Source organism: Xyrauchen texanus, chromosome 13, assembly GCF_025860055.1.
Source record: "Xyrauchen texanus isolate HMW12.3.18 chromosome 13, RBS_HiC_50CHRs, whole genome shotgun sequence".
Classification (NCBI taxonomy): Eukaryota; Metazoa; Chordata; class Actinopteri; order Cypriniformes; family Catostomidae; genus Xyrauchen; species Xyrauchen texanus.
The window spans coordinates 5,077,238-5,103,244 of record NC_068288.1 but is presented as its reverse complement, the minus strand read 5'-3'; the positions used below and the strand labels follow the sequence as shown (position 1 = coordinate 5,103,244).

Here is a 26,007-nt window from a genome sequence, read left to right as displayed (position 1 = left end):
CAGTGATCTGAGAACCCCATTTAGACTCCAGAGCTATAAAATCTTCCTCAGGGGAGCAACCCAAAAGAAAAGAGAACGTGAGAGTGAATGAATGATGGTGCGACTGAGAGAATTGTAGAATCCTCAGGCGTGCTACAAGAAAGATCTCTCGTGAGACACACAGAAATGTTCATACAGTAACAATATCGTCTACGATACCACAGAAACAGAGAGAGAGAGCAAGAGGAGAGAGAGAGAGAGAGAGAGAGAGAGAGAGAGAGAGAGAGAGAGAGAAAGAAGGAGAGAAAATAATAAAATCAGACAAACATCACAGTGGGTGGAAAGCAGTTTATTTCTTCCCAAGAGTGCCTATAAAGCACATAAAAAAATTACACCTTTTGTATAGCTACCACTGCACATAAGATCCAAAGTGATTACCTTCATGTTAGGCAGCCAAGCATTCTCAAACATTTTCTAATGGCATAAATTACCAGATCGATTTCAGATTGTAGATGACAATCTTTATGCCCATTAATCTGCCTCGCCACCTTGTTCCTGCATAACTTAAACCAACTAAGTGACAAGAGTGAAATGTCAGTCCTGAAACCAGATGACTTATGGGAGAAAAGAGCACAGAGGCAAGACTGACCTGTCCGACACAACAAACATGACAGCAATAAACCTATGCACATACAGTGCATCCGGAAAGTATTCACAGCGCTTCACTTTTTCCACATTTTGTTATGTTACAGCCTTATTCCAAAATGTATTAAATTAATTATTTTCTTTAAAATTTTACAAACAATACCCCATAATGACAATGTGAAAGAAGTTTGATTGAAATCTTTGAACATTTATTAAAAAAATGTAAAAAAAAATCACATGTACATAAGTATTCACAGCCTTTGTTCTATATTTTGTTGAAGCACCTTTGGCACCAATTAAGTCTTTTTGTGTATGATGCTACAAGCTTGGCACACCTATTTTTGGGCAGTTTCTCCCATTATTCTTTGCAGGACCTCTCAAGCTCCATGAGGTTGGATGGGGAGCGTTGGTGCACAGCCATTTTCAAATCTTTCCAGAGATGTTTAATCGGGTTCAAGTCTGGGCTCTGGCTGGGCCATGTCAAGGACATTCACAAAGTTGTCCCGAAGCCACTCCTTTGTTATCTTGTCTGTCTGCTTAGGGTCATTGTCCTGTTGGAAGATGAACCTTCACCCAGTCTGAGGTCCAGAGTGCTCTGAAGCAGGTTTTCATCAAAGATGTCTCTGTATATTGCTGCATTCAGCTTTCCCTCGATCCGGACTAGTCTCCCAGTTCCTGCCGCTGAAAAACATCCCCACAGCATGATGCTGCCACCACCATGATTCACTGTAGGGATGGTATTGGCCAGGTGATGAGTGGTGCCTTGTTTCCTCCAGACATGACGCTTGCCATTCAAGACAAAGAGTTCAATCTTTTGTTTCTCATGGTCTGAAAGTCCTTTAGGTGCCTTTTGGTAAACTCCAGGCAGGCTGTCATGTGCCTTTTACTGAGGAGTGGCTTCTCTCTGCCCGCTCTACCATACGGGCCTGATTGGTGGAGTGCTGCAGAGATGGTTGGTCTTCTGGAAGGTTCTCCTCTCTACAAAGAGAAATGCTGGAGCTCTTTCAGAGTGACCATCGGGTTCTTGGTCACATCCCTGACTAAGGCCCTTGCTCAGTTTGGCCAGGCGGCCAGCTCTAGGAAGAGTCATGATGGTTCCAAACTTCTTTCATTTACTAATGATGGAGGCCACTGTGCTGCAGAAATGTTTCTGTACCCTTCCCCAGATCTGTGCCTCGATATAATCCTGTCTCAGAGGTCTACAGACAATTCCTTGGACTTCATGGCTTGGTTTGTGCTCTGATATGCACTGACAACTGTGGGACCTTATATAGACAGGTGTGTACCTTTCCAAATTATGTCCAATCAACAGAATTTACCACAGGTGGACTCCAATCAAGTTGTAGAAACATCTCAAGGATGATCAGTGGAAACAGGATGCACCTGAGCTCAATTTTGAGTGTCATGGCAAAGGCTGTGAATACTTATGTACAAGTGATATTAAAAGAAATAATAAAATAAAAATAAATTATAAATGTGCAAAGATTTCAAACAAACTTCTGTCACGTTTTCATTAAGGGGTATTGTTTGTAGAATTTTGAGGAAAATAATGAATTTAATCAATTTTGGAATAAGGCTGTAACATAACAAAATGTGGAAAAATTGAAGCGCTGTGAATACATTCCGGATGCACTGTACATCATATATCCTGATTTCAGAAGTCAATGGCTCCTTCACGGGCCCGTCAAAGCACAGGAGAAAAATGGCTCTGCTATTCTGACATTTTCTTAACCTTTAAAGCCATCGGCTGGAGCGCCATTCATCTTCCTTAACACCGCTCCTCAAACAGACAAAACAGTAGGATACCCACCCGAAAGAGTTATGTAATTTTAGTAACAAGGGTTGAAATAGGGTAGGTAAATGTGCGGTGACATGTACAACACTGTAAAGAAACCAAAATGAGTAAAGATGGTCTATACTTTTTATCCAAACAAAGTGAATTGTAGTATACTAACAGAAGGGTCAGTCCTCCTGGGGTGAGCTGTGGACTTATGACTTTTGGGACTGGCTATTTTAAAGTAATGAATTCAGCACTGATTTTCCTCCCCTGTGAAAACAGATGGAGAGTTTTTATGCCCAAACTCATGAGATCATTCACTAACACTTAATGTACTGTTCCAGCTGCACATTTGTGAAGAAAAACAATTACATCTTCCAAAACTTTTGACAAGTCACTGGAAGTGTGATTCAAGTCACATTATAAAACAAATAGTTCCATTTATAAACTCCGATTGGATGAATTGCCTTGAAAGCTGTTGTAAACCAATATAAAATAGCCAGTAAAATACCTTAAAGGAATGTTCGAAGTTCAATACAAGTCACCAGCATTAGTGGCATAATGTTGATTATCACAACAAAATAATTTCAAATCATCCTTCATTTATTTATAAAAAATAAATAAAAAGTAGATAAAAGGCTATTTCAATGGAAGTGAATAAGGGCCAGTCCACAAACATTAAAAATCCCACTTTTATGTTTTTAAGTATAGCCACAAGAGGGGGCCTGGGTAGCTCAACGAGTATTAACACTGACTACCACACCTGGAGTCGTGAGTTCGAATCCAGGGTGTGCTGAGTAACTCCAGACAGGTCTCCTAAGCAACCAAATAACTGGGGTAACCACCATGTGGTCGCGATTAGTGGTTCTTGCTCTCAATGGTGTGTGTGGTAAGTTGTCCATAGATCGCGGAGAGTAGCATGAGCCTCTACATGCAGGGAGTCTCCTTGGTGTCTTGCACAACGAGCCACGTGTTAAGATGTGGGGATTGACTGTCTCAGCAGCGGAGGCAACTGAGACTTGTCCTCCGCCACATGGATTGAGGTGAGTAATGACGAGGACCTACAAAGTAGTGGGAATTGGGCATTCCAAATTGGGGAGAAAAGGGGATCAAATAATTTTTTTTAAAAGTATAGCCACAAGACGTAAACAACATACATGTTAACATGATTTTAGAGAGATAAAATCACTTACATACCTTATCTGTGTAAAAATATCAAATATTATGACATACAGTAGTTGCCATGACCATGCAACGGCGGTAAATTCTATAAGCAATTTTATCACACTTAAATAGTATTAACATGTATAATGTTTACATCTTGTAGCTATACTTTAGAAACAGTGAGATTTTTTCATTTTTAGGGATTTGCAATTGTTATAATTTTTTAAAGTATATAAAATATTCATTGTTAATCAAATTTATGCCACAAAAGCTTAACTTGTACTGAACCCAGAACATTATTTTAATCAATTTTAACTTTCACACCACAATGTCTTGCAACTTGCAAATGTATGCTCACGTGAGAACAACGCAAGTTGTTTTTAGCGCTAAACAGTGCAAGTTCTTGAGTGAACATGCCATCCACTTTGAACAAGCTCTCATATTTTTGCTGAAAAATGTGATTTTGTGTCATTTCGCATGATTTCACAAGACTTGACATATGACACACAAGTCTCATTGACTACTTTTAATGTGCATTTGAGTTCTTTAAGCTTTAAAGGGTTAGATCACCCAAAATGGAAAATTCTCTCATCATTTACACACTCTCATGCCATCCCAGATGTTGATGACTTTCTTCTGCAGAACACAAATTAAGATTTTTAGAAGAATATCTCAGCTCTGTTGGCCCTCAAAATGCAAGTGAATGATGACCAGAACTCAGAAGGTCCGAAAAGGTACATAAAGGCAGCATAAAAGTAATCCATATGACTCCAGTTGTTAAATCCATGTCTTTTGAAGTGATATGATAGGTGTGGGTGAGAAACAGATCAATATTTAAATTATTTTTTACTATCAATGTCCACATTTGACCAGCCCCAACCAGTAGATGGCTAAATGTGAAAGTGAAAGTCCCTTCCACACCAGAATGTGGAAGTGAAAGTGTAGATTTTCAGTAAAAAGTACTTAAATATTGATCTGTTTCTTTCCCACACATCATATTGTTTCCGAAGAGATTAATTTAACCATCTTAACAGTTTTATGGATTCCTTTTATACTGCCCTTACATCCCTTTTGGGCCCTCAAAGTTCTGGTCAACATTCATTTGCATTATATGGACCTACATAGCAGAGATATTCTTCTAAAAATCTGCTGAAGAAATAAAGTCATGCACATTATGGATGGCATGAGGGTGAGTAAATGATGAGAGAAAGTTCATTTTTGGGTGAACTTTTCCTTTAAAGTGGTTCTCTATAAACTGCCATTTTATTGAAAAAACAGACTATGTTATTCAATAAAATATCCTTTTTTGTGTTCTGCATAAGAAGTCATACAGGTCTGAAATACATGAGGGAGAGTACATTTTTACAGAATAAAATATTTTGAGTGCACTATTCCTTTAAACTTCAAATCGTGCAACATGATCACACGGGAAGTCGGCAGAGTTCTTTCCGAGAGTACCTAAGTAACCTAAGATCAGCCACATTATACCAACTCACTGCCAAACACCATCTCCTATCACACATTTTTGCATCGGAGTATAATCCTTCCACCATGGAGCGTATCATGTTCCCTCAGCAACATGGGAGTCCTGGGTTCAGATACCAATTTGAAACCAGGAAGTTATCACGCTTCGCATAATCAGTAACGAATGCATTTTCCCTCTAACATTACATTTTTACTCCACTGATTGTTAGGTTTAGGTTTTTGGGTTAGGGCGGTACAGTTTAAAAATATGCAATACTCGTCACTGTATAGCCAGAACAGCTGAAAACAACTTGTTTTTGGTGCTCCTCCATGGACATTTCTCTTGGAAAATGGACCTCACCTCAACAACAGTTTACGTTTCGGCCTCTGGGGGCAGTGTTTTGCATTTCGGTAAGCACATACCAATTTCAGCAAAAAAAAAAAAACTAAAAAAACTGTGAAATCAGTCTGAAGCGTAAAACCTATGTTTAGGGGTTTGTTCAAATCCCAATCTCAAAGTTTTGATACTCATTAGTCACTCCAAGGCGGAAAATGACTTAAAAACCTCAAACTTCCCTTAAACAGCAGGCTGGTTCCTGTGGCTGGTCTAAGGGTGGCTGAAAAGAACCGCCCCCTAACCCCCCTGTTTAGACAAAGAGAGAACCGTGCCCACCCTAGAGGTCAAAATGCCCCCCAAAGATCACATCCTAGTACCGGCCCTGCTTGTACCCCCAAATTCAATAAAAGCTTGTTTAAGTTTCCATTAGAATAGCTTTTCCAAACTGAAGTGTAAATTTCGCCAACCAGACAGGTGGAGAGACATAGCAAGAGAAAATAGAGAAAATTAGGGTTTACACTATTATCATGTCTTATGAAAGTACTTTGCCCTTAAAAAAGACCTGCTTGTTTAACTAACCCAATTTCACGGTGCACAAACCCACAAAGGGTGAGACCCCCTTAAAACACAACATACCCCAACTCAACGAAAGACATCAATGACCCTCTTGTGCTTGACAGAGTGCATCACTGTGTTACCCTGGGCCTTGGGAACAGCAATATTTGCTTTAATATTTAAAACATTTAGCTTGACCCATTTCACACAAGCACGGTAGTGTTGTCACCAGCCCTTCGGATCTCGCTGCAGAGCTCCTGTGGTTTACTGGGGCGAATACTTAATCACAATCAGCTTCCACAAAGTCGTTCTCTACGACCCCTAACACAACACCCCCACTTCATTCCATCCATTCATGCATTTACTATCACAACGATATGGCAACCGATATGGAAAACCTGCAATTCCTCATTACAGTTTTTCCTCATCCATCATTTTCCAGCTCTTAACCCCTTTGCCTTCTTCCTGACAACAAGTGATGTAAGCTGAAGTGAAGAGCATTGGCGGTAGAATAGAGTTATATCTTTTCAGTATAAGCTGAGGTTTAGAGCTCAGCCAGTGGTTTTACGGTAAAAGGACACCGAGGTTAACACTGAGGTTACAAGTCGGTTAACCTCACCAGCTATGCTCTTCAGTAAAGTATGTGCACACTTATCCAAGTCCAAAATAGAGCCCAAATACTCTACAACAGTTTGTTGGTCAGTTTGCAAACTTTCCCAACAAGTGAGAATGCAATGTCTTTCGATGCAGAGAAAAAAAATCAGTCTTTGATTTCTTTGAAAGCTGGTTAACTGTTCGAAAATGCATACATTTTTCTAAATGTACTCCTGTCATCCATACTGGAAGAGCATTTTCCTCCAAAAACTTTCAAAACCCTCTCTATAACTGCATACTTTGGAAACTAACATTTATTTTTGCAATTCCATTCTGAAGCGCTAGTGGCACAGAAATTACAAAGCTTCTAAGTGCCTCAAGACATACTCTGCATATCTTTCAAAGATTTTATGTTACTAACCTAGGAAACTGTGGCAAATGCCAGTGATTATTTAGTCCTCAAAATTGCTCATTGTATCAACCCTGTACCTTCCAAACATGACTTTGTCTCCAGGCGGGCTGATAACAAAATCTATGTGCCTTAAATTATGGAAGAAGGTTTGTTTGCTATATGCTTTCGAATGAGGATGGGCAGGCAAGGATGCAACTTTAGTGAAAAAGGGGAAATTATACATCCTCCAGTAATCAATCACTCTAAAACGTATCTATTTTCGTATATTCAAGTTTCTTGATAATTGTACATCTAGCTGAACAGCTTAATAATAGCTGATTGTCCTGATTACATCTTTTATCTTATATTAAATCCATGCATAATCCCCCCTACATTGTTCCAAATTAATCTTCACCAGGACACTCGTGCATAATTTTGCATATACTGTAGGAGGCATATTCATTATCTTTAGAAGTTTTCAGTGTATTGCAAAACAATGACCAAAGAAATGTGTTGGGTGGCCCAAGCTTTGACTACTGATCATTTGTTCATTTACAAAACAAGCAAGTTGGGGGGGATATACTGTACATGTACCTTTTGTCCTCTGATTCTAATAAAATTGCTTCCCTTGACATACCCTCAGGAGAGCCTTTCAACACTTCAGTATTTAAGACATTTTTCATTCACACCTGGAAATGTATGGCTGTAGGATAAAAAAAAAAAAAGAAAATAAAAATAAATGTATACTAAAAGTGAACTATAGCACTATAAGGATATGTATTTCCAGAATTAAAAAAAATATCTGCTCTGTTGCTCTTTCAATACATTTAGTAAACAGTATCATATTAGACTCTCTCCTGTCCTGTCCATTTAAAATAAAATGATTTTGGCCTACTAATTTTAATCAACTTTTGTTTGTAATCATATTAATACTCTACGCACTTGTAAAGGATTGGAATTTTTAAAAAATACTGGAAATATACGCCTTTCATGACTTTTGTTCTGTTAACAGTTCTCAAACTTGCACTTTTCCGCCAATGTGGACAGAATACAGTGCTAAAATACTGACGGTGTTTCTTGCTTTACTATTTAGCATCACAGCAACATCCACTTCCTCCAAAAAAGTCTTGTGTCTTCAGAACCCAACTCAGGATATGGCTGATACTAAATAATATAAGGACATCTATGATAGCTAATGGACCACTCGCTGTTGAATGTTGATTTGAATCAAGATTGTTAAATCAAATTTGAAATAACTACCAGAAATAACCTTGAGGTTACACACACTTTTAGAGAGCATGTCAAGTTTTCTACAAATGTCCTTGTCCAACTCTGCTAAGTTTGTGTTTCTCAAATTGCATAATGTCTCTCTAGTGACAGACTGATGTTAGAGTTGAGAGAAACAGAGAGAGAGAGAGAGAGAGAGAGAGAGAGAGAGAGAGACAGAGAGCTGACAGAATGGGGTTGAAGGGTCATGTCCAGGAGACTAATTGCGCTGACAGACTGAAGTCGCTACTTTGGTATCACATTTCAAATGGCAATCCATCAGAATTGTCGAGACTTTACAAGGGCCACAGTGTCACTTACTGACAGTACTAAATATTTTTGAGTATTTCAGGAAAATTACAGAAGAAACAGTTAAGCGATAAGTGGGCCAAAACTTTTAGTGTCATGACTGATCTCACTATGAATTTGGCGACAGTAGGATGAAAGATCTGCTGCTGAAATTGAAAAAATTCTTATCACTGCCCCCAGGTGGCTGAAACTGGAAGTGCTGTTGAAAGCTCCAGTTTACTGGAGAAATGCCCATACATTTGAACTCCATATTTTATTTAAGTAATATTCCGGGCTAAATAAAAGTTAAGCACAATCGACAGCATTTGTGGCATAATGTTGATTACTACAAAAATAATTTTGACTCGTCCTTGTTTAAAAAAAAAAAGTAAAACATTAGGTTACATTAAGGTGCTGCAGTGGAAGTGAATTGGGCACATTTTTGGAGGGTTTAAAGGCAGAAATGTGAAGCATTTAATTTACATTAATTCTTCTATTAAAACTTGTGTATTATTTAAGCTGTAGAGTTGTTTAAATTGTTGTTTTGCAGTCGTTTTAGGGCTTACAGTGTTACATCGAGGCAACGAAGTTGTAAAATTGGATATAACTTTACACAGATAGGTCAGTAAGCGATTTTATCACACTAATATCATGTTAACGTGCATATTGATTACGCCTTTTGGCTATACTTTTTAAACAGAAATTATTTTAATGTTTAGGGATTGGCCCCATTCACATCCATTATAAGAGCCTCACTGTCATCCAGATTTTGAAATGTCAAAATAAATTTTTGTGGTAATCAACATTATGCATGCACAAATGCTGTTGATTGAGCTTAGCTTGTATTGAACCTGGAATATTTCTTTAACTCTACCCCCTAGCCCAAACACCAAACCTAACTGTCAGTACAGTAAAAAGTACATTTTAGAGGGAAAATGCAATCCGAATCACACACACCATTGTTTTTTTTAACCCGATTACTTCCTGGTTCCCATGGGATCAGATACCAAGTGTCGGAGAGTTACTCGCACAGCTATCAGTAGCGCAAGATGAAAATTTACAAAGAAAAGTCTGTTGGAGGATGTCGCTGGTTAGTAATTAAGCAGTAAGGAGTTCAGGAAACATGAACTTTGGGAAGCTACCTGTCGATTTTTAAATGATCAGACTGTAAAACCGGCGAACAAATCCCATAGAATCGTACTGAAACAAAAATTAAAACAATTAAAGTCTGGCAAAAACCAGACAAAATTAATGACTAATCTTGCACTTCATACATGCTACATTTAGTAGATGCAACTCTCATGTCAAAAACTGTCAGCTGATATTTAAAGGGGGTGAATTGAGGTTTGTTGTACTCACATGATATCGTGACTATTGGGTCAGTTCCGTTCAGTCAACCGTACATTAAATTGTTTGGTTCTGGCCACAGCAATAATTAATGTAACAGTCTTTTAAAACGCACCTTTAAATGTTTAATAACGCACGAAACGGTGCTGGTGGCCACTGGGGAAAAAAATAACTGGGATGCTTCTTTATCCAGTAACCCCTGTACCTAAGATTACAGCCAATTGGTGTTAATGGGTCCAGACATACTGATCATTCATTTTAAACAAGAGCTATGACTGCGAATTAGCATATGAATAGTATAGTCTGCAACACTATACTCTTGAAGAGATAATGCGTTTTGTCCTTTTGAATATTAAGCTATAATTATAATGGTGCATTCCAAAGGAAAGATAAATCACAAGTGAGATTCCTTTAATATCTCAATTGTATCTCCAAGACAGTAAAGCAATTAATAGAAAGCAAACTGACACTTTTGCTGAAGTCTCCTGCTTCTCATTATGTTTCACTGAGAAAAATCTCTTGTGTGTCTTCTCTAGAGTTGCAAAAGAGATCTTAACAATGTCTCAAACTGTGCTTAGATTTGCCAAGATACAAAAGCCTGACATAAAGTATGAGATTTCAATGTAAACACAAATATTTACACATTATCTGAGTTTGCAGTCCACTTTAATATTACAGCTCAGTAACAGACAGTATTTCAACAATTCACTCATTTGTTAAGATTTTGATTGAAATACCTGAAACAAACAAAAATTTATTAAGATCGGGTTTTCTTTTTTTTTACCAAGGATAAATTACAAATTTCATTTTCAGATTTAGTCATTGTTCTAGCTCCATAATAAACAAAACAATACTGTTATCTGCCGCAACAGTTAGATTTAGTGAACGATTATTTCATTTTATTCATTTTCAAGTGAGTAAACAGATATTAAATAGACATGGCCATACTGACAGAAAGACATGCTTGTAAAACAAATCAAATATATTAGTTTGGAACATTGTAAAGTTACACTACAATTCAACTAAACCCAACTAAAATAAATAAATACATTTCAGATGATTCTCCGGGGCACAGGGCAGCATTAATAATGCTTTTAGCGTTAATAATTTTTATTGTCACGATGATAAGGATAAATTAATTCTGTTAAAGTCTGAAAACATCGAGATTCTCCTACAACAACTTTTTCTTTCAACCAAAAACAGATCACGAGCACAGAGGTGTACGCGCACAGTTTCGAGAGCAGAGATAATCACATTTTGCTCACTGACTGAAAGCAAACTGCCAAGAATTATCATACCTCTCCAATCCAGTCGTTCCCGTTTTTATATGGTATAACAGATGTTTAGAACAGTCCGTCCAGCTCTGTGAAGGCATCTGCGCTTTCGCCGACAGTTCTGCAATCTGCCTCACACCGGGACGCCAGTTTACCAATTCTACTACAGCCACTGTTTAGTTCATGAATATTAAACAGGTCGTGCAGCTATTGCTCCGTGACAAGCCTATAAGGAAGGTTTTCTTGTAAATATGAAGTAGATTGTTCTGACGTCGATTTAAAACCTTCCAATGGCTATGGTTTAGTTCATGAATAAATTAGTAACAAGTTTATATTTAATTAATTAATATTTTTATATCTATATTAATAATGTATATTTTCAGTTAATTTAGTACCACACATATATTGGCTTCTGTGAAAGGAAAACATTTATTAAACAGATCTTTATCATACATCTCAAGAACTGACAGCTAAAAATCTGACTTATTAATTATGTTTATTGATGTATATTTTTATATTTCTAATTTATATTTATATTAATTACTATTTTTAGTTCATTTATTAATCCTCATATATTCGCTTCTTTGATAGGACAACACTTATGCGACACAGATTTTATACCAAATACACCTAAATAACTGACAAAGACTTCCACGTGACTGTCTGAAATCCGAAAATGACTTTTGTTTCAAGTGACAAGTAATTCAATAATTCACCCCTTTTTTTTTCATCTGGTAGGGTACCTGGTAGAGTACCTAAAAGTCACCTGTAGGAAATGTTTAGTAATACATTTCATTAAATAAGAATACTATGGGAATTCACATTGTAACTGATTGTAATTATATTTATGTGAGTCTACATACCATATTTTCATATTATTATGATTGTATTGGGGTAGCTGGCATGACATGTCAAGCAATGACAACAGTGTGACATGCTACCTGTTTTAAACAGCACTTTTATAATTATTTTATAATTATCATGCAGTTTTTTATAACCTATGATATAAATTGAATACATGGAAAATTTGTACCTTTAAACATTTATTCGTCACACTCCAGGATCTATTAAGTGACTAATAGACCTTAAAAGAAATGATGATTATTACCATTACGACGTATAAAATCTTCTTGTATGCGCTCCTTAAACCCGAGCACAACTGCTGTGTGCATTTCCCATTTCCCTTTTTTGATTTGTATCTAGAAGACCCATATTAACGTGCAATAAAAAATAAAAAATAAAAAAATGTCCTCATATGGGGACAGTGGAATTAAGTTGTGAAATGTACAGAAATACCAAGCTATAGGAAGTGAGATTTTTTTTTAATCAAAATCTTTATTATGTTTCCAGGAGTGTTGGTTATTCATATTTTTGAGAGGCCACCGTACAATACAGCTGATTTTCAGTAAAGCTGCTTTGGAACAATGTGTATTGGGAAAAACACAAATAAAAAACTACAAATAAAAATGATTTGACTTGATTTGACTTTTACATTACAATGTTTTTTATACTTTGGCAACAAAATGTTCTCTCTTTGCACTGTCAAACAAATGATAGCCAGTGCTGAAGCATTTTACCAAACAAAAATGAGCATTATTAATTCTAATTCAAAGTAATGGCCAGCATCATACAATCACTGCCGACAATGTTAAAATATTCAGAATCCAAGTACTGATAACCAATGTCCCATGTCTGCCAACCACGTTGAATGGTGCAAACATCATCTGCAACCAAAAACGTAACTTTTGGTTGGACGTAGGTGTGAATGCACTTGGCTGCATAGAAAGCTATAGGATGCTCCTTTGCTCGCTATTTAGTGGATGACTTAACCTCCGCTGTGCTGTCAGTCTGTACTGGTCTCAGAACAGTTTGAAATTCACCTAATTATCATCCTAACTCCATATAAAGCCTCTAAAAGCTAATTTATTCAACTTTTGGATGAACTATTAGATCCGAAGAGAGCTAACATGATGTTGCTGAATGAGCTGTCAATCATATATCACAGCCCGCAGATAAGTATCAAAGTTCCCCTTTTTCATTTCTGCAGTAAATCCTTGAATTGTTAAGTTTACTTCAATGCCTGGCCAGCACATGCTGGTACAAAAACACCCTCTATAAGCTCTCCAAATTAAAAGCAGATCTCCAGAAGACAGTTGATCAAAACAACATTGTCAACCAGAGCTTATTTTTACACGGTTTTAGCTACAATTCATAACAGATCTGAACATTCTGGAAGCTCATTTTTAATGTCTTAATAATCTCTTTTGGTTTTGTGAGCTTGTATAAAACTCAGGATGTATTTGCATTTAAAAGAAAGAGAATGTATAAAAAGAGATCAGCAAAGACATTCACTACAGTATTCTCACACGTAAACCAGCCGTAGAAAGAAAATATGTTTTCAGAATGAATGGTGCTTTCAAAGGCGTGTAACTTGTGTAACTCCCCCTGCATCATTTGTGCTGGCATGAATGATACCTGAAATAGTGCAGCCTTTCAGAACTATCACTATCTTAATAGTCATCTTAACTATGACTGTGGCAACATTTTTGCAAAATGACATGCCTCAGTACACATTTCGCTGCTGTTTCCCTAAGAAATGTCCACTAGGGGGCACCAACAGTGAATGACATGGTGTAGTAATTAGACAAGGTTTTTAAGGTGAATATTAGATGCAGGTTTAAATGAGTAAAACATAAACATCGAACCTAAAAAGTTTACCTAAACCTAACCAATATTGACCAAATCAAATGAGAGGTAGACACAAAACAGTCATCCTTACCTTAAACCAATACATAAACCTAACTGTTAGTGTCCAAAAACAAAATGCAAAATGAAAAGCACATATTCTTAAGCAACCATGTAATTTCATGAGCATTTTGAGATATTGCATCAAAACACCGTATGAATAATATCTCCAAAATGCACTGTAAGCACATCACATGCTTGAGGTGTACCAGCTTTTTATTCAATAAGAAGAAATTAACATAAATTATGATGGAAACACATTTACTGAATAAACCCCTATTTAATCTATTAGAAATACTGTACAAGATGTGCATCAAAAAACATCATGTGACTGAATAATTCATTCATAAACAGACAAACTAGAACACAGTTAATGACACTCTCGTCACACTTGTCAGCTTGCATGTTTGGCTGGGCTCAAACCGCAGTCTCTTGAGTTCAAAGTTCAACACTTGATCAGGTGAGTTACCAGACAAGCCAAACATGTTAAAATAAGTGTGTAAATGTAGGTGGGTCTGAAATACATACAAGCATTAAAATGTATAATTTTTCAAATGATGCTTTAAAGTAAAAGTGTTTCGATATCATAACATAGCAGTTTGTGAGTAATAGTGCAAAAAAGCCACAGTAGTCCTGATTTGTGCGAAAATGAATAAAACGCACAGTTGTTGTTGTGCCTCTAGTGTTCATTTCACCAGGAAACTGCAACGAAACATAGAATTCACCAAGTTAAAGTAATTTTGCAAAAATATAGTTATACTGTAGTAACAGTCATTCTAAGAGACTAGGTTGATTTTTCGCCTGACAATGGAGCTTGTAAATGTCATTGATGCAAAAATGTAAAATGTCAAAATTAGGACTGTTGATTTAAAATGTTAATTTAGTGCTATTAATAATATTTTCAAAAATAAGTAAAAAATAACAAGTAATCATGCCCCTGACGCATACACAAATTCTGTAATAAAAGTGTGCATTTTGCTACCAATTCAAGCTTGAAGCACATCTGTTTTTACAAGTCACGTCAATAGGTGGCAGCACGCCTCAACAAAATTCACAAGCAGTGCAGCCACTGAACACTCACTGAAGAGGAAGCACAACAGAGGGGCGAAGCACAACAGAATACAGTAATCTTGAGATGCGATTTTCAAAGTTTCCATTACTTTTAACTTATGACGCTGAATACCATTGAGATGATCAGAATGCATCCATCTGAGTTAGTGCTTCCCAAGATTCTCAGGTGTGCCATGGAAATTTATCAAATTTCCACAAAATAATGTTCATACATTTCAGGGATCCAAACTTTGTTTTGAGAAATTTGCAAAAAAAAACTCCTAAAATCGCCCTTCTGTGACGCTTTCTGCAACTCTTGTCATGTGGAGGGCAATGCAGCGTTTGATGCTGGGTTCAGCCTCCAAAACCAATTTCAAAGACGCGAAATCTAATGACAATTGTCTCAGCATCAGTCTTCCTTGATGTGTTTGATTACGCACAGGCAAGCACCCAGTTTAAGTCGATGCGGACCAGGAGGAAGGTTTGAGTTGTCATTGAAGGTTTTTTTTTTGTGTTTTGTTCATATTTTAATCGTATTTGTATTTTGTAATATTGCGTTGTTCATATGTCGTGTTTTAGTGGCCTCCATTGTCACTTGGGAGAAAAAACATTCACCTGCTTTGGTGTCTCTATTGTTCATCTGTTCTCTTCATAAATAAATAAATGCATAATCTGCTATAGCTCGTCCTGTAAGTCCATGATTAAAAATGAAAATGTGAATGAAAATAAAAGCTATTAAATGTCTTATTTTCATTAAAATATGAAAATTAAAATGACGATTAATAATAGATTATGACGGAATTTTTATGACCCTGTCAGTCAAAATGACGGATGATGAGAAAGTCCAAAGCATGTGACATGTTTTTTTTTTTGTTTGTTTTTTGCATAGCCGAAGTTCAAACATTACAAGTAAACATGCTACTAAGATGGACAGAAAACATGGACAAGTTCTTGAAAAGGAAAAATATTGATGATGGTTAGCTTATGATGGATAGAGGTGTGCCGTAGGATTGTTTTGTTGTATTTTTAGCCATATTAATACAATTTATTTCAAACTGAATTTCAATCCGTTTTATACATTCATTTTAGGCCCTAAATATTATATTTATAAATATTGGAATTATATGGATTATTTGTAAGAATTATCTTTATTTGGGGGCCTTTTAGCAAATAATGATGTATGTGATTAATTTATTTGATTAATTAATCAGCATGTCATGTAATTCAATCAATTAAAAATGTTAATTGTTTGACAGCCCTAGTACATATGTGTCGCCTGTATAATAAAAGTGTTTTGATGTCATAAGTTTGCATAAGTGCTGATATCCTTTTTATATATATTGCGCCAACAAAGTCATTGTTGTGATAGCCCCTCTAGTGTTCATTTAACCAGGAAATGAAGATGGAGATTGATCTCTCATTCATTAACCCACACACACACACACACACATATTTTGACTTATAATAACTGAACTTGCAATGGCTAAGAAATTATGATGTATGATTATTATAGGATGTCCATCTTTGTACTCACGCACAGCACTGATGTAATTCTATTTTCAGAGTCTCAGTAATTAGCCTCTTTAATCAAATCTGACTGTATGAGCCAATGTGAAATGTCCAAATTGCAGGCGCATTGGAATACTGCATGGATAGATTGAATCGTGTATGTTTATGAGTGACAGAGGCACGTAGGAGTGCGTGTGAGTATCTGGGTGTGTCACTTACAGTCTCTCGAAAAGAAAAGAAAAACAATCAATTACATCAGGCAGTGTGAAAATCATGACCTAACTCTTTGTAGCTCAAGACAAATGATGTCATTCCTTTTTCCTCCCCCTTTCTTTATTTTTTGGATTCCAGCTCACTCAGATGTGATTGTAATTGGCTTTCGATCCATCTACAAGACTGAATGTGCTGAGCTTAAATGTGTGTGTGTTGTTAGCTCTGACAGCATGCAGAAGTAGGGCAGGGAGGGTCCAATGGGTCGCCAAAAGTCAAGACACTTTCAACATTCTCTCCTCTTCTGCACTTAGAGTCATATATATTAGATGAGTGTGAAAGATCACGCATGTGTTCCTATGCATTTTCCTATTTGTTTTCAATGTTAAAGGGATACTTCACCCAAAAAATTTTCAATCTCATTAATTAATCACCCTCATGCCATCAGATGTGTATGACTTTCTTTCTTCTGCAGAACAGAAATTAAGATTTATAGAAGAATATTTCAGCTCTGTAAGTGAATTGTGCCCAAGAACTTTGAAGCTCCAGAAAACACATCAAGGCAGCATAAAAGTAATACATATGACTCCAGTGGTTTAATCCATGTCTTCTGAAGTGATTTAATATGTGTGGGTTCAATATTTAAGTAATTTTGGTTTGGTTTGGAATATCGTGACACAAGTCATATACAGTAGATAATTGTTATGGTGTTTTGTTTTGTATTTTGGAGCTTGATAGCCTATGGTCTCCATGAAAGCTGTTGTTCAGTAAAGACCTTTTTGTGTTCTATTTTACAATGTATGTTGTCTTCACTGTGATTTCGGGCCAGGTTGACGGTACAGCACTACTCCATTTAACAATTTTGGCAATGCTGAGCCTTCTCTCATTGTTTACATATTGATCCTTCTTAAGATTTTATTTTTGTCAGTCAAACAGTATTCGCTAACTATTCATCAAAATTTCTCTGTGGTGATGTGGGTGAAGAAATTATTAGTTAGCCATTTTACTGAATATTCATGACTAATGTCAATGTTCTGAGTCTCTGTCACCTGGTCTTTGTGTTGTTGGATGGAACGAAGACAGTTCAGGGGAAGAGAATGAAAGTATAGTCTGTCTCATGCGAGGAGCAAGTAACATTTGTATTTACTCAAGTAAAAGTCTTATAGGTCTGTATGGCCTTGGTGTCTTTTGATACATAAAGCTGTTTAATCAAAAGAGAGCTGAATTTATATAATGCAAATCTGGTTAGTCTCAGTTATAAAGGGACACAGCATCTTTCTTTAGTCACTAATAATATGTAAGGCGCCCATTCAAAATGGATTTGTGTGATCAAACTGCCCCTTAACATGTAAAACATTAGAAGGTCAAGAACCATTTCAACTTCAAATATCATGATCAGACAGACTCATTAAACCACTTGCAGTGAGATTCTGTTTCTTCAGAATTATCTTTTTTTGTGGTAATTATTGCATTCCTAATGCCTTCATTGTGTTGCATTTTGCTAAACTGTAAATTGTGATTGCAGTCTACAAATGACTTCAAAAAGCTGGATTTCCACAGCAAAATTTTGCTCTACCGTCTTGTTGACTGTTATATGTACTTGCATCTCTGTGACAATGAAGTCATTCTTAACTGTTTTACAAACCTGTGTCAAATTAAGGGCACTTCCACAACTTTCATTTCAAGATACTTTATTAAAAAGGATTACATTTATAAGACATGTTTTGTAAAACTTTACCAGCTGTTTAGCAGATGAACTGCAATTCTAAAAAGGTTTCTGGGTCAATCTGAGGAACAATTTAGGATTTTTTTTTCATCATTTCATTTGAAAAGGCAAACTATCACAAAACAAATAAACATATTTTCCCTCCTCAGGCCAATAATTCTCAGGCATAACCACCACTGGTATTGGGGATGACTGTAGCATTCCTCCAAATATTAAAAAGTTTAGCAAAGAGATAAGGCTTTTCAATGGTAATTTTTTTAATATTACTCCCAATCTTAAAGATGTGGTCAGAGCATTGCAAAGTACCAATAATTATTTAACATGACTAATTCTGAGCCTAAACCTACAGCACTGATGATTTCAAACTTGGTACAATAAGTTTGGTAGTAGGTTAATATGCTTTGCACTTTTTGTTATCAAATAGATAAATGAGGAAATTCTCACTCAGTATCACTTAGTTATGTGCCTTGTAAGAAACCATAAATTATATTTTAAAATATAGATATTTAGTATATACATAAATATTAATAACCCATGACATTTCTCTTTCAATACATGTTTTGTGGCAATCCTGTTACATTCAAATGTGTAGAAATGGCCTATAATGGACCTAACTTGCAATTTTTACTGACAAGATTGTGTCAAGAAAAAAAATAAAAAATAAAAATAATAAACAAATATACAGTATATATATATGTATATATACTGTATTATTTCGTGATTTTCACATAACAGAGTTGAATTACTGAGCTTGACAAGGCCAATAGAAGTGAACATATACTGAAAAACTAATTAAAAAAACTGTAAGAGAAACTTTAATCTGTTGAAATCATGTGGTCAAAAATGTATATGTAGTGTAACTCACTTAATTATGACATCAGAAAGATCAAACCAATATTGTATGGCATTTAAATTTAAATAAAACTACATTTAGGTAGAATTTATTTTTTGTTATCTTACATTGCCCATTAAAATGTGAACAAACATTTACAAATATCAGTAATTAAATAGATGGCAGCAAATTAGTTTTTTCAATACTCACTAAATACTGTCAAATATTCTAAATAATGTGACTAAGTCAAGTATCCTATTTATTGTTTTGGTAGTAAGTCATCGGAACACAAATGACCTTTTCCTGAGAATGAATCTTCACAGTTCTTCTAGTGTAGTCACCAAGGAAATTATATTATCCAAACTCAAGATAGCTCCAGGCAGGGCTAGAAGTGTGCGATAAGTTTATGCTTAAATTGTAAGTACCCTGATACATAAGTCATATATGGTACCATTTGAAAGCTTATGTAGCCAATGAGTTGAAAATAATCACCACAGGATACAAAAATATATTTTGGGGTTTTATTCTGATGAAAAAAAATAAAAAACATAAATAAAAAAAAAGCAGCTGTCGATGGGGCTGTATAGAAAAAGAGAATAAAAAATAAATAAAATATAAAACTGTATATTTACTCAAAGAAATGTATGAATTTAACATGCTTAAATCATCAAAAGCATCATATGCATTTTTGACCAGCCTTTAAGGACATGTATTGCAGTTAAAAACAATAGAATTCTCAATACACATGTTCACTTAATTAAAAAAAAAAAAAAAAAAACACTCTAGGATATAAATCATTAAAAGAGATATGATTAATTCTAAATTTACATACCCATTCCTACATGTGTGCAAAAAACACAGTCAAACTCAACACATGCAATCCATATGCATCTTTCAAAAATAACCCATAACAAACACTCAATTTAATTTATGACTCTTGTGAACGCATATTAATGCAATTTAACAACATTTTGTGTAGAATTCTAGATTTACCCAAAGAATTATTAACTGATGAACAAAACCGGGGGCTCTCTTGCACAATGCATGTTCTCACTTCTCCAACAAATGCGTGTGCCTCAAAGCGGGTGACACAAAACTCTGGTGTCACAAAACTTAACTTAAAGGGGCCACGTCTAATATATGACTTAAGTTAAATTAAATGATATTTCTCCACTTCGCTTCACTTTGTATCAACTTTTCATAGAATATACCATCACTTATTAATTTAGATATAAATAAGCCAGAAAACGCATCTCAAATGAGAACCACCTAGAGGTGATGATGTACGAATATGCTAATGAAGATAAAATTCTTTCACAGCACTTAAATAGACATGTCATAAATCAAATGAAAACTCTCGTTCTCAGAAATGTGAATGTGCAGTTTATTTTGTTGTCCTCTATAAGACAACAAAGATAAATGACTCATGTCTGCTCAGATCACGGCTTCTATAAGCCTTAAGTAGTAACAAACTCTATATCAGTTTTCTTAAAAACGAGCCCTTTTTTTTTACTAATCTGAAAAAGCATGATAAACAAATCATCTGCAAAATAATTGATCACCTATTGATGATGACATTTTCATTTCAGCTTTTCACTTCTAGTCCATTCAGAGGCGAGATATTTTGATGAAACAGTGGGGAACATGCATGTGATCCATATGATGCGATGAAAGATTACTTATTTTTACTAGTAGTTGCTGCCATCTGTTGGAATTAATTAAGAATTTTTGCAAGAAGATAGAATGAACAGAACCAGAATTATTAGGGCTGCAAGAAAGTTGCAAGAGAGAGAGAAAAAAAGAGAGAATTAAAAAAAATTGTTCATTATAAGATTGTAAACATATACAGTATTTTTTGTAATTTGCAGTTGGTTTCTGTAAAATGAGACTTTGGGTGTGGGAAAACTGCAGGTGACAATGAAAAAATGCACAGAAGTTGTTTAATCTAACCCATCAAAGGCCAGCTCTCATACAAGTTGTCACGAACCCCGCTCCCTCGCTCCGCCCCCTCGAGCTTCCACGCTCGTTCCGCCCCCTCAAGCTCGCACGCTCGTTTTGCTCCCTCGAGCTCGCACGCTCGTTTTGCTCCCTCGAGCTCGCACGCTCGTTTTGCTCCCTCGAGCTTCCACGCTCGTTTTGCTCCTACGAGCTCTCATGCTCATTAGCAGGTCTCCCTCCTCGGGCTCGCATGCCCGCTCTCCTATCACCAGTATTAGTTTCACCCGCACTTGTCCCAATCACTAGATCATTAGTTTCACCTGTACTCGTCTTATCACCCCTTTATTCGTTACACCTGCACCACTCGTTAGTTCCCCTATTTATATCACAGCACATTCGTTTCACGCCCGTTGGTTATTGTATTTAGTTTCCCGTGTCTTTGCCCCCCGCTAGTCTCGTCTAGTTTTGAACTCCTCTTGTCCTCCTCTTAGCTTGCCAGCTCCCCTTGTTCCCCTGTCTTCTGCTCCCCACTAGTCCCGTCTTGTTATTCTTATTCTGATTACCCCGGCTTTGACCCCCTACGCTCTCGTTGACCACTCTCTCCCGGATTTGCCCCTTTACCCTATCTTGATTCCCCGGCTTCGACTTAACGCTCACCCTGACCATTCTTCACTGGATTTGCCCTGTTTTTGTACTGTTGCCTGCTTTGTTGGAAAAAAGCAGTTTTCTCCGACATTGTGACTGTCTCGTCTTGTGTTTGTGTGTGCGGGTTACACAAGTGAGCAGCAACTTGTTTTCTGATAAAAGTGAATGCCATAGTCAGACATTTAAAAACTGAATTTGAATATGTTAAAACACCTCAATTAATTTAAGACATTTGCTCTTAGCAAGGACAACATCATTGGAAGAACCCATTCACTACAACATTCTGCATTTTAGCCTCTCTTACTTTCATTGCCCTCTGAGAAAATCCTTTTTATTTGCCATTCATAATTTTTCATTTCACAGAGCTGCTTCTCTCTTTATTATTTTTAAAGCATATATGCCTAATAAAGCAAATGACTTAATCTCCTAATGACTGAGCTCATGAACATAATCATAGTCAATTTAATGCATTTTGTATTTAATGTAATAGTATAATTCCCATAGAAGGCATACAGTGAGGAAAATAAGTATTTGAACACCCTGCTATTTTGCAAGTTCTCCCACTTGGAAATCATGGAGGGGTCTGAAATTGTCATCATAGGTGCATGTCCACTGTGAGAGACATAATCTAAAAAAAAAAAATCCAGAAATCACAATGTATGATTTTTTAACTATTTATTTGTATGATACAGCTGCAAATAAGTATTTGAACACCTGTCTATCAGCTAGAATTCTGACCCTCAAAGACCTGTTAGTCTGCCTTTAAAATGTCCACCTCCACTCCATATATTATCCTAAATTAGATGCACCTGTTTGAGGTCGTTAGCTGCATAAAGACACCTGTCCACCCCATACAATCAGTAAGAATCCAACTACTAACATGGCCAAGACCAAAGAGCTGTCCAAAGACACTAGAGACAAAATTGTACACCTCCACAAGGCTGGAAAGGGCTACGGGGAAATTGCCAAGCAGCTTGGTGAAAAAAGTTCCACTGTTGGAGCAATCATTAGAAAATGGAAGGAGCTAAACATGACTGTCAATCTCCCTCGGACTGGGGCTCCATGCAAGATCTCACCTCGTGGGGTCTCAATGATCCTAAGAAAGGTGAGAAATCAGCCCAGAACTACACGGGAGGAGCTGGTCAATGACCTGAAAAGAGCTGGGACCACCGTTTCCAAGGTTACTGTTGGTAATACACTAAGACGTCATGGTTTGAAATCATGCATGGCACGGAAGGTTCCCCTGCGTAAACCAGCACATGTCAAGGCCCGTCTTAAGTTTGCCAATGACCATTTGGATGATCCAGAGGAGTCATGGGAGAAAGTCATGTGGTCAGATGAGACCAAAATATAACTTTTTGGTCATAATTCCACTAACCGTGTTTGGAGGAACAAGAATGATGAGTACCATCCCAAGAACACCATCCCTACTGTGAAGCATGGGGGTGGTAGCATCATGCTTTGGGGGTGTTTTTCTGCACATGGGACAGGGCTGACTGCACTGTATTAAGGAGAGGATGACCGGGGCCATGTATTGCGAGATTTTGGGGAACAACCTCCTTCCCTCAGTTAGAGCATTAAAGATGGGTCGAGGCTGGGTCTTCCAACATGACAATGACCCGAAGCACACAGCCAGGATAACCAAGGAGTGGCTCTGTAAGAGGCATATCAAGGTTCTGGCGTGGCCTAGCCAGTCTCCAGACCTAAACCCAATAGAGAATCTTTGGAGGGAGCTCAAACTCCGTGTTTCTCAGCGACAGCCCAGAAACCTGACTGATCTAGAGAAGATCTGTGTGGAGGAGTGGGCCAAAATCCCTCCTGCAGTGTGTGCAAACCTGGTGAAAAACTACAGGAAACGTTTGACCTCTGTAATTGCAATATTAACATTGATTTTCTCAGGTGTTCAAATACTTATTTGCAGCTGTATCATACAAATAAATATTTAAAAAAATCATACATTGTGATTTCTGGATTTTCTTTTTTAGATTATGTCTCTCACAGTGGACATGCACCTACGATGACAATTTCAGACCCCTCCATAATTTCTAAGTGGGAGAACTTGCAAAATAGCAGGGTGTTCAAATACTTATTTTCCTCACTGTATAATAAAATGTCTTTACATCAGCCATCAATATTCTGGCTTTAAATGACTTAAAGGTGTTCCCTCTGCAATGAATGAATGAATCTATTTATCTAATCTTTTATATACCATGATGACCTCCAGAAACACTATGTCTGTGCACCACAATTCTTCAATGAGGTGGTGTGCAAGTTGCAAAGTGGTTTACAATGCACAACAAGCATAGTCTGAGGGTCAACAGAAGGCATAACAGAATGTAGATATTAAAGAAAGATGATGTGGAAGGTGAGTATTAAATAAAGATGAGCCAAAACCTCCAACTGTGCTTTTAAACGGTTATAAAACAGGAACAGAAGCAAATGGCACAGAAGCACCTGTGATGTGAACATCTCTCAGGTGAGCTCTGCTCCACTGACACGGAATGAATGTTGAGGTAAAAATAAAAACAAGGCTTGCTAGTTTAAATTTTTTTTTTTAGTGTAACTTAGACTTAAAATAGAGAGCCTGGACAATTTACTCTGAGCTTTTGTGGAAGGAACCATTCCATTTGAAAAGTAAACACATTGCTCACTAAAAAATGTAGAAGCTTTCATGTAAGTCAGTGGTGGTGAACGATTTTTAATTTATCTCACAATACGTATTCACAATATTTGGAATGAATACATAAAAAAAAGATGAATAAACTTGCTAGTTTTTCATACTTTTTGTGTCTTAAACTGGTGAGATTGGATATACCCTGCTACATAACTGTTCTATGAACTCAACATGTCAAAAAATTCAAAATCCTTGGGCTCTGGAGATATTAAACGAGACTTCCGTGCTCAAGCTGATACCCCAGACAGAGCTGCAGACCAGGGACACAGTTTGGATGGTGCAGCAGGAGAGATTCAAAGTCAACTGTCCAGCATGTCAGTAATGCTGACGGAGGTCATGGCGGATTTGGAGGATCATTGCGGTAATACTTCGATCCATCAATGCGATGAAGATGAAATTCATCGTCAATATTGTAAATTATATATTGATAAAGATCTCATGTTACGTGAGGCGAGGAGTAAAGGAAGGCTTTCTTGGAAAAACCACAGCATTTTCTTGTTCTCAGACTTTGCGAATTCGACAAGAGAGAAACGCAATCGATTCAAGGAATGCTAGAAACTGTTACATCAACGGAAGGTCGCATTTGCACTGTTGTTTCTGGCCAAATTGAGAATAGATACTAAGGATGGCAACAAAATATTTACATGCCCACAACAAGCGATGTCTTTCATAAAATCAATGGACTGAAGAAGTCATGGTGTATTTCTCACGATACAGCCAAGTGAGCTTGACTCACTGAACATTTACTTGTCCGTCCGAGGAAGCTAGGCTCCTTTCTTATTTCTTTTTGTGCTGGTTCTGCCTAGCGGCTGGAGTCTGTTTTGTGAAATAACACTCCTTCAAGAAACTTTTGCATAGATGGAGGGTTGCTTTGCACTGAAGTTGGCTATAGAGTGTTAACTTGTCCCCAACATGCAATATCCTTCATAGAGTCTATGGAATGAGTGAGTCATTGTGTGGTGCTCGCTTTACAGCCTAGTGGTCCTGACTTACTGAACATTCACTTGACCGTCCGAGGAAACTGGGCACCTGTTTTGTTTATTTTTGTGCTGGTTCCACCTAGTGGCTGAAGTTTGTTTTGTGGAATAACACTCCTTCGGGACAGTTACGTATGAATCTGCATGTTCCTTGTGTTTATGTTTCCTATTGGCTTGAGTTGGTTTTGTGTAGTATTTTTTGCAGGACATTGGAAGGATTAGGTCATCTGCTGTACTCAAAAGCCAGCTCACTGACCATTCATTTGACTGTCCGAGGAAACTGAACGGATAATTTTCTTATTTAGTGCTGGTTCCGCTAGCGGTTTAAGCTTATTTTGTGGAGGAACACAACTTCGGGTTAGTTTTGTGAATTAATCTACATGTTCATTGTGTTTATTCTGCCTATTGGCTGGAGTTTGTTTTGGCTGGAATTTGTATAGACACACTGGACGGCAAAGTTGTCGTGGGAGCTCTCGTAGGCTTTCATGGACTGTTTGAGTTGGGATGGATGGATGCCAGTTGGTGCAGTTGTGTGGGGGGTTAATGCGCACGTTTTCTTTTTCTGTTTGTTTGTTTGTTTGTTTGGTTCGAGGGGAAATTAGGGGTTTAACTGTTGCACT

At 36.9% G+C, this 26,007-nt stretch overlaps 1 protein-coding gene across 1 annotated transcript in view; it reads right to left on the bottom strand.

Annotated features, from left to right (window-relative positions):
• Window positions 1–11,220, bottom strand: part of LOC127654477 (semaphorin-5B-like) — a 91,344-nt gene extending 80,124 nt beyond the window's left edge. The window contains 1 exon segment of the mRNA XM_052141698.1: window positions 11,106–11,220. The gene's annotated coding sequence lies outside the window, so the exon portion shown is untranslated.
• Window positions 11,221–26,007: the final 14,787 nt, after the last annotated feature.